We start from the raw sequence: 13,622 nt of genomic DNA on the forward strand, positions 1-13,622 counted from the left end.
TTCAACTATCCTCCTCAGTCCCTACTATAGTGCTTAAACAACACATTTCACCCCTAATTGGCTGATTAACAGTTTTCTGTGAAAGGAGCTCGGATGTAAACTGCAGATCAATAAGGTGCATTCACGTATAATGATAACGACATACTTTATTGATCCCCTCAGGGAAATAGTTTTTTTTTTAGACCACAAAATATCAAGCATGAAACAGAAGTAACACTGCACCTTCATCAGGTAAAATAGTTGTTTAAAGGAGAAGTCAGGCTGTATTCTGTTTTCAACAAATCCCAAACAAAGATCAAGCTCAAACTGGAGCAAGTGGTACTTTTTCGGCTCCATTTCACTTCTGGATGAATATGCAGCAGTAGGATGGTGTCTTTAGGATCAATTCAAAACAAACTGCAGTGTCCATGTTCCTCATAGTTAAGGAACCTGTCAGCCAGTGCAACAGCCTGTTTTAGTTGTTTCTGGACAACAGCTGTTTTCATGTCTTTATAAGAGTAAAAAAAAAAGTGGAACTTCAGCAGTAAGATCAGTTCTTTTTCTGTATGATCAGTTCTTTTTCTGTATGATCAGTTCTTTTTCCCAAGTACCTTAAAAGCTTTAAGTTTGTCTCTTTTGTTTAAACCTAAACGTCTTTCTTTTCCTCTCTTTACGTTATATTTCATACATTAGACTACACTTAAACAAATTTAAATAAAGTCTTAAATAAAGTTTTTGTTGCACAGTACAGAACAATGTTGTTTGTATTGATTGACCAACTGAGCAATATTCTTGCATATGTTCACATTTTTGTATCTGTATCTTTATCTGATTGTTTGAAGGAGCAATATTGTTCTGAAACCTACAATTTGATCTTTTTTCATCAGTTTTGTAAATATCTAGTTTGTAATTCCAAGCGGACATTATGTCTTTGTTGGACCATCAGAAGGATTCAGCATTAAAGCTACAACAGTGTTCAACTTTTTAAAGTAGAAAACTTAAATAAATAAGTTTAGTTTCTATTTGTGTCCTTTTCAGCAGATGGAGAGAATATTTTGCAAATGAATCAACACCAATATGGCTTCATTTCTGCTTGATATCTAATCCTTAACTACTAACTAACTAATACCTGAAGACATGGGCCGGGTGGAGCGGAGTGGATTGGTTTCAAGTCTCAAACTACCTTCATTTCCCAAAACTGTATTTTGTAGCTTCAATACTATAAATATTATATAATAAAATATTGTAATACTACATCACCTGAAACCTTCAGGCCTGTTACTTTTTGTAATGTGAAACATGACAATGGTAAATGGTTGTACTTACATAGTGTTTTTCTACCTAACTTTGCTTTTACACTGCTTCTCATTCACCCCTTCGCACACACAAGTCTGTAGCTTTACCAGTCTGCTTCCAGATCACAGGAATGTTAAAGGCCACCAGCAAACAGCGACCCTTTCTGGAGGTCACTGTCGACATACTGTATACTGACAAAAGAGACTGTAGATGATGCTCGTTATGTTATGTCTTTAAATCGTGGTCTGTGAGACTTTCTAATCTATTCAAAATTATTTTGTAGTATAACGCTGCAAAAACAACATTGTGCTCTTTTGATTATCTCTCAACATCTGCTGTACATTGCCCCCTGTTGACACACTTTTGAAACATTATTCGTTACTTCACACATGAGTGAAATCAATTATTAGTTGCTCTTAATGATTTTTGACAAACTAATGACAGCGATTCCTAATTTCCTGGTACTTTGACTCTGTTCCATATTCTACACATCTCTAGCCCCTGGAGTTTAGCAGAACTCATGCGTTCTGCAGGTTGATGCTTTAAATGAATTAAAATTAATTGCAGAATGTTATGTTGTGTTGTCAGGTTCTCACAAATCCTCAGCAATGAACTCGGACAGTTAATCTGTAGGAGTTATTTTCCCTCAGCACTGTGCTCGTCCCTGCTGGATCCTCTGCCGTGTCCTCCAGCCCATCTCACAGTCGTCCAAAGCTTTGAGCCTCTTCATAACTTTCTGCCTACTTTGAAGTTATCTTTGTGCCACTTTGGAGCCAAGAGCCTCATAGTCATGGATCTCCTTGTGCAATCCATCTCAAAAATTGATCAGTCTTTGGCACCCTGCTGGCCTCTGCTCACCCAGAAATCTCTGTCCCCAATTCCCTGATTTTAAGTTTGACATGTACAGTTCCTTTACTGCTACTCTAACCAGACCGGTGGATATAAAATGTTTCCTCGTCTTTATTTTCTCAACTTGTGGCCATATTTTCCTACTTTAGATTGACCTCTGTGATCCCCCCCTTTGTGTTGGAACAAAGATTATAGGAGCAGGGCAATGAAGGGGGAGAGAGGCTGCCAAGTGGCTGACTGACGAGCTGCCTTTCCTGGGCCGCTCAAGCCTGAAACCTTGTTGTGCCATCCGCACTTCGGCCCAAGCCAGTCTATATGACTTATGGAGTTTGGGCCCCTCCACTGCCAATCCCACTTAGAGTGCAGTTTTCTGATAAACAAAAGCACATTCAAGCTTTAGCTTCTCATTTCACACTATGTGCTTTGGCTGGAGGCAATGCTTTTCTGGAGCCCCTGGCCTTGAGTCCAAAGAACAGCTCCAGTTGGCTTTCCTTTAAAAAAAAAAAAAAAAAAGAGAGGGGGGAAAAGACGCCACATGTGGAGGATTAGGCTCCATCTTTCATCCTCCACGCTCTCTGCTCGCCCTCTACTACCAGAGCGATCACTGCTCCCGGTGAGCCGGGTGAACCAGCCCCGTGGACACGTGAACTCATGCAAGCTATTTTTGTTCTACCTCCAAAACACAAACTCACCTGACTGTCTCTCTCTCTATCTCTGTCCCACCCTCATCCCCCCTCCGGCTCTTTTATTACCCATGCACAGGGATTGCAAACACATTCTCTCTCTTTCTCTTGACTCTCTTTTTGAGAGCTTGAGTTGGATTTAAACTTTTAGTTGGTGCGGGGGCGCACATATCTCCAGCTATTGTAGGAGGGAGGACTCCTGACTTTGACTAAAGCTGTGCAGTTGTGATTCTGAATATTCTTACAGTAAAGTTCGCTGGGGAAGCTGAGACAGTGCTACAGTTTTAATTCCATAAATTGTCCTCACTGTGCCTCTGAAACCTGGCAACTATAGCAAACAGCAACACTGTACATATGGTGCTTCAATCAAGGAGCTCACTGACTGAGACTGTATTCCACGTGAAGCCTATATATCTTGAATATCGTTAACCTGTTAGTGTGAATGGTGCCAGATGGATGGAAGGATGAGAATAAGGTAAACATGATATTTAATGCTCCCTCTATTAGAAATGTCAGGGCTCAGATCTGAAGGCGAGTGGCACCCGTCAAGGCCCTTTGTCTCCAGCTAAGCAGAGATACCAGAGCGGTTATTAGTGATGCGCGTGAAACGCTAGCTGAGGCGCGTGATGACCCTGGGGGCCTTGCCTGTCTCAGGGAACAGATGTGCCACCCACTCGCAACAGTTGTACCCTACCCACAGTGGCCTTGTGGGAGACGGTGGGCTAACTGCGGACTGAAGCTGATACCTCACTTAACTAGCTCCCATGTTGGCTGCAGGGAGGGTGCATCTTTCTGAGAGGAGGGAGAAGCAGGGAGGGTGTGAACAGTACACATATTTACAGGATCAATATTTACCCAAATTTTTTCTCGGGAGCCAACACCTGCTGCATCTTTGTATAAAGTCGAGAAGTTGGTGAAATGAATTCGCCTGATCTCGCCTGAAGATTTCATCTCCAACCCCCCCCCACACCCCCAAATATGAACTTGGAAACTTGATCAAGTTATCGTGGTATTAAAAGTACAGCAGATATTTCTCTCTTTTTATTTATTTTTTTGTTTTTCTTTTTTTCTCAGATAGCTCATTAAAGCAAAAACGGCTAATAATGAACATTTTAAAGGCTCATAGTACAGACTCATTTTCTTTATTATTTCGTAATCCTTAATGAAGAGTTTCATTTACACCATGCTTATAGAGAAAACATGCATTTCAATGTGCTGAAAGTTAATTCATTTTCTTGTAATGCAATAGTTAGTTTTAATTGCTTTTTAATGTAGTCGGTTGACTGTAATATTGCAGAAAACAAACTTTGTGTTGCATTCATTTCATTTCCATTTTGAATTCACAGACATTATTTCAGAATTTTTAATGGCTCGCTATAATATGCTTCATATTTGCAGGCTTCTCTTTGCAGTTTATCGTTCTCTCTTAATGAGCAGAGCTATGGAAACATGCTGCATTATGATAATTGTGTAAAATTCGGATATATTATACTTTAATAAAAGGATATTTGAACTCACAGCTTGCTGTCAGATCAAGGCAGAGATATGTGTTGTGAGTGTTGGCACTAACAGGAATGAACTGTGACACCTAAATCAACAACTCGCAGAAGGACTTTGCCCTCAAATTCATTTGTCAATAGATTGAGTCAATATGGGTTGATCTGTGTGCAGCTCCTCAGCCTTCTGTCTACCCGTCAACACACAGAGGACAGTGTCTGGCTAGACGTCTGGCCATTAACTGCATTATCTGTGAGTCTGTTGTGTAAATGCATCAAACATTGGGTAGGGTTTTGCTTTTTTCTTCTTCTTCTGCCTGTCACAATGAAACCAGCATCCCAGTTGTTTGAGTGAATGAAACCCAATACGACATAAATGGCGTCCAAATTCAGTCTTTATAAGTGAGGTCTCGACTGATTTAATTATACTAAGTGGTAGGAAGCCCACATGCGCTATGAAATATTAAAGTGAGAGTCTTGTTTTTATTTTCGCTCCTCTGGTACTCAGCTCTGCTGTTGCACTTTAAAAACTTTACTCAATCAAACTTTGTGGGTGGAGCTCCCTGTTTCCTGCGGGCAGTGCTCATCGATGCCTTTTCATCCGTTTCTACATGAAATACATCACTTCTTGTGCCCAGTGGTGGCGTCTGGGCCACGTGTCGCAATTTACTGTTTTTAGGCAAAAAGCTGATAATAATTAATCAGATAATCATTAGAGCATTGATTAAAATCACTTCCCTGACCTTTAACCTTTGCCTTCACTTCAAGCACTTGAGCATTTTTTAGCTTCTAGACAATATTAAAAACCCGTTATTTCAACCCAGTCCTCAGGAACCCCCAATTTGTGTGTAGGTAGAGGTGGGTGGGGTGTTTTCTAATTTCTTACCTTAGCACACCTGAACCTCAGGTGAACTATATTCACTTTGAGCTCACTCTGTATTTCAGTTTTACATCTTTTTTTCTAAATTTAGCTTCAAGGTTTCTCAAGCTGTAAACCATTGTTTGTCATATCGGGCTTTAGAAAACAAATTTGGTTTGAATTGATCTGATCTTGAAGATGGAGCCTTGGTAAATTGTATTTATGTAAATATGTCACACATTAATACTTAATCTCTGTGTGTGCAATCGATTTCCAAACATTAAGCAGCCAAGTTATAAAGCACACTCCTGTTTTCCCAAGGTGTCGTTTTATTAGCTGCTAATGCTCAGTTAAAGGTGTGAGAAGTTGATTTGACTAAATCTTTAAATGTCTTTTAAATAAATAAATTTGTCACTTTATTTTTGTTGTACTGTAAATTAAGTCTTTGGTGTTTTGACATAACTGATTTAAAGATTTCCTCAAGCATGCGATTGTGATAAATTGTGTTTTTTTTAAAAAACTATTTTCTGATATTACACCGTCCAGTCAATAAATCGAAAAAATATTCAGCAGATTATTGAACTGTGAAAAACCAAAACCTCACTTTTATTTATTTTTCAAGTATCAAAACATGTTTCAAAGTTTTGGTCTCCTCTTATTTTCCTAACAGATGTCCCAGTTGTTTGAGTCTTCCATACCTGATAATAAATTTAGTGAAGCTCCCAAACATAAAACCCAATCCCACCGCAAAGGAGCTTGAACGACAAGCACCCACCATAACACCGTTCACGTTTCACACAATAAATCATTAGTAACAACCATGGCATCTCTTTCCCTCTCATCCTTTCCGCTCCCCCCTCCCTCACCCTCTTAATGCCAATCAGAGCAAGATGGGAAGATTCCCTCCAACTCTTGAGATCCAGCATGTGTTTCTCCCAGAGGGGAAAAATTAATTCCTCCTCCTCCTCGGCATCCTCCTCCTCCCTTTTCTTCGCCAAGGTGCAGCGTGCTCCCTCTCTTTTTCTCTCCCCGTCTGAAAGAATACAAGAGAATGAGAACCTCTCCTGAGGGGATCCAGCTTATATACTATTTCATCCGCATTTAAATCCTCTGATAAATGCGAATGTGAATGCCATAGCGGGGAACTTGCAAAATAAAGAGAGATTATTTTCTGGAGATACTAATATTAGTCTTTTGGCAAGGGGTAGAGTGAATACGACACCCGAGCGTGGGGAAGTCTATTGATGGTGATATTTAATCTAGTGTAAGCGTTGCTTGTTGTCAAAAGAGTGGAATAAAGGGGAGAGGAATATGGGTTGTTTTTTATTTACATACCTGTGAGAATGATGATCCATTCAAATAGATGACTTATCAGGCCAGAACAGAACCTCCCTCTGCCCACAGGCAACAAAGAGGAAGGAAAATAAGTTAAGTTTGTTTTATTCTGACTGAGAGCTTTTGTTGGCAAGATTTGGTTTCTCTATATGCTGTTCAGTACAACTTTTTACCGTGTTCAGTTGCTATTTTTTTTTATGACAAATAAACTGTTATTCCACCTGATGGTAAGTTTTTAGGTTGTTGAGGAATTCCAGGCACTGAGCAGCACTTTTCCTTCCCACTTTGATGCGGGGAAAAACATCAAACGCATCCTTAAGACACCCATAATAATCTACGTTTTTATTATGTGTTCATTGTTCCCCAGGACTGTCATCTCCAGCAGCTTCTGTGCGAGGAGACGTGAAGGTTTCCGTCACAAATATTCCTTTCAGGATCTGTTAGGCCTTGCTTGTCATCTGGATGAAAAGGAATCATGGGGATTTTTGTGCTTGCCCTTAATCTCCCTAACTGATGCTGGAAGTGCAAATCAAATCCAATTATAGGCAATGTGGGCCTTCAGCCTCTTTGAGGAAAGATATTGGAGACCCTGATGGTTATCTAATGTTTTTTTCTTCTCTCTTTGCTTTGAAACAAGCAGAAAGTGAGTGAGGTCATGGGAGTAGATCTGAGCATTCACAAGAGAAGTTTTTTTTATTTTCATTCTTCCCATCAGGCCATTTACTACTTCTTTTTATAAAGATTTTTAGGCCTTTAGAGACTTTTACCAAGACGAAGATTCTGCAGAATAAATGATTCAAGTGTGATTACATTTGTATTTAATAGTAATTATCTTTATGAACAAATTACATTTCTATATTGATAACTGCAGGTTAAAAAAAACTCCCCTCTCTTATGGCCCTTATGACCCCCTAGGATAATGTAAGTTGAAGAGATTGACAAAGTGTTAAATTCAAATGTTAAGTAAATTCATACATATATTTGCACCAAAATGTGATCAAAGTATCAAAAGTAAAAATGTGCATTTTGCAGAATGGCTCATCTTAGTGTTACAGTGGATTATTATACACAGTAGTGTCTTATTATTATTGATTTAATCATATACAAGCAGTACATTTGTGTTACAGTTTATCGAGATGGACCTCTAATTGTTTCATACACTACTGGGTAGTTTAATCAATAACAATGCATCATCTTTACTAAACTCTAAACTGGAGGAAACTGTACAATAATTCTGGATGATGTATAGTGAACTAGAGACGTTAAATCTAATGGATACATCCAAATACAATTACAAGGACAAAGCACCCATGAGCAAGGCATTTAAAGTCCTGCAGGCCAGGAGAAAGTTTCCTTTGGGAAATTAGAGGCCAAATCAGAAAACACAAATTTGACCAAAGGGAAGAATCTTCTACGGTGCAGGAGATCTAATAGGCCCTGAAATACTGATTTTAAATTCAGTGACACAAACTCTTATCTGCCTTAATCCTAGATTTGGAGAGCATGGTTAAGAATGTCCCTGTTAAAAACTAATCTACGATTACAAAATATCTCAAACTCAATAAACTGAGATTATTCAAATCCCTCATGGTGTAATCGCACCCAAGTGCCACCATGTAATCTCAACTGAACGTGTTTTGCATTCATCTGTCTCTTTCTCTGCCTCTCCCAGACAGCATGTAAATAAACCTTGCTGTGGTGTGGGTTGGTGTAAACTTCAGAATTCGCTGCTTATTTTGTATCATTAAAATATTAATCACAGATTAAGCCCCTTAATACCCTATGGATTGGCATTTTAGAAAACAAATACAATAGTTCCCCCACTCTTTTCTTTGCAGAAACCTCCTGGCATCTCAGGAATCAGCCGCATGTTTCGGTGCTGAAAGAAAGACAGGAAAGGATAGAACTGTAATCCCTATCAATGCACTTTAGAAACCACCTTCTTGCTAAAATGTGTGACTAATGGGCACAAATCTGCGGCTTTAGAAGCTGTCAGCGAGGACTGCCTAGGCCGTTGTTCCACTATTCACTGCATAAACGTAATAAACCATCCCGTTTGTTTTTGCCTTTGCTCGAGTCTTTTTGTCTCTGCTCAGAGCAAATGTACCTTGAGGTCTTGTGTAGGGTTTCTCTTTTCAAGCTGCAGCTCTTTTTTTTTTTTTTTCTTCTTCTTCTTATTTCGGTTTCCTCCTCCCGCCTGGTCTGTATGCTGCTTCGTGGTGCCGCAATGACATTAAAACATGAACACTTAAAGGGCTTTTGGTGAGGGCCGCATTGTCTGATGTGAAGGCTTCCAAAAAGAAGCTTTTATTTTGTTGTGGGATTTAATGCCAGTGTGTGTTACCTGATAGCATTAAGGCAGAGCAGGGAAGCAGGAATATTCCCTGACTGGCAAAGCTTCAAGAATATTGACCACCAACAGGATTGCAGCTGATGCCGGCCATGTATATTCATGTGCTCAGAACGGCCTGATTATAGCTATTACAGAATTATATCCAGGGAGGCACAATTCATTAGTCCTGATTTCTCTTTATCTAGCGTCAGAGCGTCAGGCTAGCTTAGTGCAGCAGGGCTGGAAAAGGTTGTGGAGATGCAAGTTGTGCAGAAAAAACTGTCTCTGTAGTTGGAGTGTTGGTGTGAAAGGCACCAAAGGTGAAGACTTCCACATCCAAACTCCGAGTTTTAAAAAATCCCAAAAAGTTCCATCACAGTATATTTACTGATTAGATTTTTTTTTCTGGCAGGTGAGATTTTGTGGTTCCAAATCAATTTATGTTGTTGTTTTTGCGATGGCAGTTAAATACACTTTGGGAAATGAGGTGAATGAAACCTATAAAATGAAGTTTGCTTCCAGCTGAATAGTTAATTCAGTGCATCCAGAAAAAAAAAAAGCTAGTCTGTTTTTTTTTTTTCTCCTCCCCTCGTTGCCGTATGTGAGGGAGAAATAATGACAGTGTTTCGGCGTTGTTTGATCATCCTTAGCAAATTTGAATGCCAAATTTGTTTTGCAGGTGTTGCTCATGGAATAATTGAGCTGCATAATGTGGATAAGGTGTTGCTACCATACTACACTTAATACGCATTTTAAGCACCAAAACAGCTCCAGCCGGTACAGAATCATTACAAGTTGAGTTTTTGATGCAAAAATGGATTCTGCAAAGGACATGGTTTGTCTTTATTTTTAACATATTTTTTTGGGAGCCAAGCATAAAATGAAATGGATTAAGAAGAAAAAGAGTGAAATCTCAACATGTTTGTTGATCATGGTACATACGAGTGCACACCAAACACGGGCTAATCAGAAAAAAAAATTATTTTAAAGTGGTAAAATGTGTTTCTTTCATATTTTGTAGGCTTCTATCGCAGTATTAATTTGTTTCAACATGTGCATCAGCATCGAAAACAGGAAGCTGGAACAGTCAGCTTGAATGTATTTGAAGTGCATTTTCTTTTCTTTGATTGGCAACGTATCTGAACCTATCACAACAGGGCTTACCTGAGAAACCCCACCCATCCTGTGCACCAAACAGGAAAAACAAATGCTGAGAACAATTTCTGGACCCTTTTCTCTAAGGTCTAGCTTGTGGAGTGACTGCAGCAGTTTTAATATAGACTGAGAGGCTTCACCACAGGTTTATGATGAAGATATTTGCTGCATGTACACATTAGAATCAGTCTGCTCTGGTGTCTTGGGTGCATTGTGCTCCTCCTCTTGTCTTCCCAGGCAAGAGCTCTGTAAACACACTGAGCCACATGTAAATACACACACGCAAACACGCGCATGTGCACGCACATTCAAGACAATGGCTATTACCATCCACACCTGGGTTCCCGCCTGCGCCATCCTCCTAATATCTTTTAAATCTTCACATAAGGTATGCCTTCCATAGGGCTTACAATACCATTTGCTCTAATAAATTCTTTTGGCAGCGCTGAGTGCAAGCTGCTTCTCTAAGGCCCCAAGAGGGGAATGGAGGGGAGCAGAAAGGGAGAGGCAGCCCAAAATATGAGGATAAATAGTGGGGAATCCTCCAGGACCCCAGCCCTGGTAATCAACATTCTTCCAACTGGAAACATTTTCCAATTCTTCATCTTCATTTAGCTTCCTTACCTAGTAATTCTTAGCAGCGGGCTGCAATAATTTGTACTGACGCCTGAATCGAAAAAGCAGGAAGGGTCCAAATTGAAGGTTTTTGGAGGATTGAAGGGAGTGGAGGAGAGAAAGAGAACAGAGGGGGGTGATTGTGATAAGCAAATGGAATTAATGATGGCGAGTGTTTGTTGAGTGAAGATATGAAAGAGCACGGTGTCAGGTGCCATGTTAAACACTCCACACATGGTAAAGTAGCTAATCCAGGCTCCCTCCTTCTCAAGTCTCTGTGTGATTACAGTGAACAGTCTCCTCATTGTGAACACCGCGGAGCAAAGTGGCGGCCCTAGTTACCTCTCCAACAAGAGGCTCATTAAGACTGAGAGAGAGCCAGAAAGGGAGAGAGAGGGAGAGAGAGAGAAGGAGGGAGAAAAAATGATTTTTAAGTGTTGACTAATAGAGGAGCTCCAAGGTATTTATTTCTTATTGTTTCCCAGCAAAGTCATTATGCCACACTGGAGGTTCTTCTTTCCACTCCCCAACAGAGAGCAGGAGAGCAAAGTAAAGGGTGTGTGTGTGTGTGTGTGTGTGTGTGTGTGTGTGTGTGTGTGTGTGTGTGTGTGTGTGTGTGTGTGTGTGTGTGTTGGTGTTTTCTTTCCTCATTTCACCTCCCCTCACTCCCACTCTACTTTAAGGGGGGAGGCGATGGCTTGAGGCAAGCCTTGATCTCCAACACTGAGATGCACTTCTATTGTGGCTCTTTGCTGCTGCAGCATATGAACTGTCACTTGTTACGTTAAATTATAGATCGCCTCTCCTAATTCCCAGCCTGATATTTCTGGCAGAGGGGAGGAACAGGCGGACAGGCAGCATCTGTTAAACCCTCTGATGAAGGCCAAAAAATCTTTTTCTGCGTCCATTTGTCACCTGCTCTGACAACAGTCCGTTCACCTAACTGTAGGCATTCCTGCTGCCTACAGAGCGAACTGGAGAGGTGAATTAACTTTATCAAACACAAGATAAATTTCACAGGGGGGAAACAGATTTAGCCTCAATAAAACTATTTAAAAATGCACATTTTATCTGTTTTTCACCTACTCTAACATTTGATTATTCTTCAACTTTATACCAGCTGCCTGTTTGAGCTTCCCTGCTGAAAATATTTCAAGGTTAAATGGTTTAATAGTAATTATAGTAAAGCAACATTTGAATATTACACTGTCTAAATACAGTTTTATCAGTTCTCAATTGTCTTAACAATAGTTTAATTGTTAGCTCTGCCACCCACACAATGGTTGGGCAAAGACAAAAAACACTAATGGCTCAGCAAAGAAGAAGATGAATAAAATTAAAAGACACCTGCACACCTCTTCTTTTCTATTTGAATAGATTTCTTTGTTAATTTTGGAAGCGAGTTCAGTCATTACAAAGAACACCTACTGTCCCCTAAGCTGCAGTTTAAAACATTTAAGCATTTATCAGCACAATAGCCTATTCAATTACACTGATAACAAATGCAAAGTAGTGCATCTGTTGAGTTTTGGAATTTCTTCTTCTTACTTAAAAAAAAAAATTGAAACTTGACATTATGAAATGAAACTTAATCTGAATTAATTTCCTTCAGTATAAGCCAGAGTCTGCTGTCATTAATCAGTCTGTAAATAGTCTGTGTGCAGTTAATTGTCGAGAGGCACCCATGACTGAAATAATCACTTTGACTTTTTCAAGCATCAGAGCCAAAGGTCAAAGGTGTTTCAGAGGATAAACACGTTGGGGAGGTGAGAAAAGACATCATGAGTCAAAGGAAACAACAATATAGAAATGCATGATGGGGAGTAGCTCCTACTGGTGCCCACGTTCCTCTTCACTGGAGTGATTTGTAAGTTATTTGCTATATTTTTAGCTACGTTTATTTCAGGTTAATTAACACATTTAAACTTGATTCTCCAGTCCAGTTCAATCCAAATTAAAAACCAGAAACAAAAAAGCAGGAGGGTGAAAAAACTGAACATGAGCATAAAACTGGAGTCAGACAAACACACTGACACATTGTTAGTGGAATGGATGAGAGGAAAGCCTGGGTGACAGCATGAATAACTTACATGCATGGATTGACTTACAGTTGCTGTTACAGATGGCGCAATATTCATTGCCCTCTAAAATATACATAAATAAATATAAAAGAGAATGCTATACTTTTAATACAGAAGAAATATCTCAATAAATACACATTCAAATGCACAGAGATTTGAAGATTATTACTGAATATGTTGTCAGAATATTTTTAAATTACAGTTTGGATAAAGGACTGTGTGTTTTTGTACTGTGTTGTATTTTCTTTTGGTTTCATTTTGAAATTGTTCTACCTGCATATCCTCTAATATATTATCTGTGTTCTAGATGTGAATAATAGAGCATAACATTGTTTGCATACACACTTTCCGATCCCGTCAGGTGTGTGTCAATTGCTGAGTGTCAGGTGTCATTAGCTTTCTGAGGGTGTTATGCTCGACTCGCTCTCCTCTCTGCAGGAGAGTCTCTGCCTCCTCTGGCTTGTCATACGACACCTCCTGGTAGAGACAGAGGCTGCAGCTCGAAGGCATCACGCTCACTCTGTGGTCTGTGTCTGGTGTGTGTACGTCGGAGTGTAGGTTGTGAATGTGTACATATGTTGGCAGTGTCTGTCTGTATCGTTAAGAAGGAGACAACAAGGTGGTGTGTGTTTGAGGAGGCACGTGTGTGTGTGTGTGTGTGTGTGTGTGTATACATTCAGTACATACCCCCACTTAGGAAAGCCAACCACCCTCAGTGTCTCCAATGGCTTAGGGCCCTTTTCTCTCTCCCATGGGGGCCCTTGATTGAAGCCAGAATTCCTCCACGTGTGTGTATCTGTGTGAATTTGTGAGCGAGTGTGTCTGCCTCGCTGGGATTGCATTAGACAAAAGAGACGCACTTGCCAGCAGCTGTGGTGAAGACAGCAGCATCCCCACCCCACCTAAAGCACCCCATTGGTTCCTCCTTCCACTCGCAGCCTC

Source organism: Anabas testudineus, chromosome 16, assembly GCF_900324465.2.
Source record: "Anabas testudineus chromosome 16, fAnaTes1.2, whole genome shotgun sequence".
In the NCBI taxonomy this organism is placed as follows: Eukaryota; Metazoa; Chordata; class Actinopteri; order Anabantiformes; family Anabantidae; genus Anabas; species Anabas testudineus.